At 49.1% G+C, this 2,848-nt stretch overlaps 1 long non-coding RNA gene across 1 annotated transcript; it reads right to left on the reverse strand.

Moving 5' to 3' along the window:
• Window positions 1-822: 822 nt before the first annotated feature.
• Window positions 823-2,794, reverse strand: LOC114072143. Its single transcript, XR_003574136.1, has 4 exons — window positions 2,731-2,794; window positions 2,520-2,568; window positions 1,148-1,257; window positions 823-832 (listed from the first exon to the last, which is right to left on the reverse strand). It is a non-coding gene; the product is annotated as an uncharacterized LOC114072143 (long non-coding RNA).
• Window positions 2,795-2,848: the final 54 nt, after the last annotated feature.

Consider the following 2,848-nt stretch of genomic DNA (forward strand, 5'->3'; position numbering starts at 1 on the left):
GAATAGTGAGCGAAGCCAGCGCATGGTGCTGTCAAGCGGAAGAGCTTGCTGCTCCAACACTAGGAGAGCAGTGTCTTTCTAAGGGAAGGCGTATTAGCTTTGAAACAGAAACATCCCTTGTTGCTCTAGTGCCCTGCAAAGCCAGCCAGAATGACTGCTGCTGCACTGCTTGTGCTCTCTCCCCCCAGAGGACAAAGGAGGCTTTGCCAACAAATGGCATGAAGTTGGTCGCTTTTGGCCGGGAGGCTGCACAATGGAGATTTTCTTGCTGGCCTGGACAGCAGCCTTGGAAGTAGCCCATTAGTCAGTCTGGAGAAGCAAACACCGTCTTGGGGGCAGTGCTGTGCTTTGAAGCTGAGGAGTGGCAAAAATGAGTCTGGACTTTTCTTTTGCCATTCCTCCCAACTTCTGCCACCAGCACCTTTGCTTTTACAGGCAAGCAATGCAATAGAGACAGGCTCCAGGCCAATGCTGAGAGAGGCCAAGTGGGGAAGAGTAAATAAATTTAAAGAAAGACAGAGCGAGACAGTAAAACCACGGTAGATAAGAGGATCATAAGAGCAGAGTACAGGAAGTGCCAGGACACTGCAGGCAGTTTGCTCAAGCGAACACAGGAACAAAGCTCTGAAGATGAAATCCCTCCTGTTCACACTGCCTCCTTACCAGGACAATCCATTGCAAGCCATCAGAAGCACCATAAGTGGGATCCCTTACCTCCCGACAGACAGCTGCTATCTGTCCCACGGCCATCCAGGTCTCGCTAATAACATCCGTCAAAGAGCCTCCGTCCATGTGCTCCATCACCAGCCAGAGCTCCTGATGGACAAGGTAGCTGGAAGAGGAAAACCACAGCGTGGAGAGGAATGAGACACTCGAAAAACATCCAAGCCCACTACAACATGAAGGGAGAGAACATACAGGCTGTTGATTTAGGAAGAGATCCAGGTTTTTGACAACAGTGTTTAAGCTATGGATGCCAGGAAGCGCTAATGCAGACCAAATGCAAACTCCTCCCATACATGGTATACAAGCAGATTAAAAATAGAAATTAAAAGATCCATTTTCTCCTGGGGAGTAAAGAGCTTTCTAACCTTTACCTTGCAATTATGTAATTGAACATGAACATGATAGTACCAGAACTGCTTACCTGTCTAAATAAGTAACGATATTGGGGTGGTTCTTATCCCTCAGGACCAGGATCTCTTTCAGGAGTTCCTCTTTGCTCTGTTGGTGGAGCTTGACTTGCTTGATGGCCACCTAAAATGATGCTGACAACCATGACCTTGAGAAATCTCTTGCACGAGACCACCCCGAGCAGGGAGTGCACGGCTTTGGAATGTCCCAGGCAAGCTGTGCCCAATGGCCTCGTGGTTCGACGTCAGAGCAATTCATAACTGACATTCCAACAGCAGCCCCTTTCTCCGCTCCCTCAGGTGCCATGGGTGTGTTGCCTTGTGGTCCCAGGGCCATGGGTGTGTTGCCTTGTGCACTTGGCAGAAATGGTCTCAAAACTAGCAACCACAAAGCTCTAACAACACTCAGCACCCACATCCTTCCCCAAGGGCCCTAGTGTGTCACCACTATTACCATTTAGAGATGATTGGCAAGCACCAAGCAATTTTGCTCTTGTGGAAATATGTCCAAACAGCTGGGAATGCCTTCGCATTTCTAGGGGTCTGATGCCTATTTCACAAACTGCTGCTATTCTCAGTTGCCCAGGAAAGCAACCGTATTACTGATGAAATGGTTGAGATTTGCAATGGGATACGCCCTAGGTTCTAAGCGGGGCTTAGGGCTTTTAGACGCCTTGTAGACCTCTCTCTAGGCACAGTTCCCAAGCACAGCACTGCCAGGGGATAAGGAACTACCACAAAGATTCTGATGTATTTGCTGACAGCCAGAAATGGGAATTCAGGAATGTGGGGCTGGAACCCCAAAGAGCAGAGGGACTCTCTAAGACACTGCTGTATCTGCTTATTACAAAGAGCATCTCTGTGATGGGCTGTAAAGGACACTAAACCAAACCCGGATGGCACTGCTCAGGAGAGATCTTTGCTCTTGGGAAAAGTCTTCTCATTGTTGTGTGCCAAGCAACTTAACTAGGACTGAAAGCCAAAAGTGTGTTGCAAACGTGATCTCTCCTTCATTAGCTTTTCCATTTGATATTCAAGATGAAAACCCTGGTGAAAAAGAAGCTAAATCTTCTCTATTTCTGAACCTGGGATGGAGACAAATTGGGCCTCAACAACAGCAGTCGCCATCAGCCACTCAATGCCCCTTTATCAGATAAGACCACACTAGCGTGTCCTTCTCTGCAACATAACGCTGCCCTCGCATTCTTTCAGGTAGTGAACAACAACAAAGTCTGCCCCAAATGCATTTTGCAGGCTGCCTCTAGCCTGGGCTTCAGGAGAACAGCCTTGGCAGCAAAGTCCGGTGAGCCAGAGCTCCAGCCACAGCTCACACCGCAGAGGAGAGCACTCAAGAGCTGCAAAATCTGGGGGGTTGTTGGCACTGACCTCTCCTCCTGTGACAGCATCGAATGCTCTAGACACGGTTCCGAAACCCCTGGGAACAGAAGAGCAGCAAAGAAATTCTGATCAGTACTGAGAGACGGGAGACCCTTATCCCTATGTCTGAGCTGGGAGCCTGCCCGACTTCACGCTTGAGTGTGGCACCAGCAAAATCCCTGGCCCCTGGCTTTGTCGAAGCCAGTGTGGTTGCACTCACCCTTGGCCAATATTTTCCCATCCCGTGTATTTCTTCAGTGGATCTCCATCGCTCACAATGCTCCCTGAAAGACACAAAATGCAACATGCTGTCTTGAAAGCAGGGACTGAAAACGCCT

This window comes from Empidonax traillii, unplaced genomic scaffold, assembly GCF_003031625.1.
Source record: "Empidonax traillii isolate 1590-97213 ecotype Southwest subspecies unplaced genomic scaffold, ASM303162v1 scaffold2683:size19490, whole genome shotgun sequence".
NCBI lineage: Eukaryota > Metazoa > Chordata > Aves > Passeriformes > Tyrannidae > Empidonax > Empidonax traillii.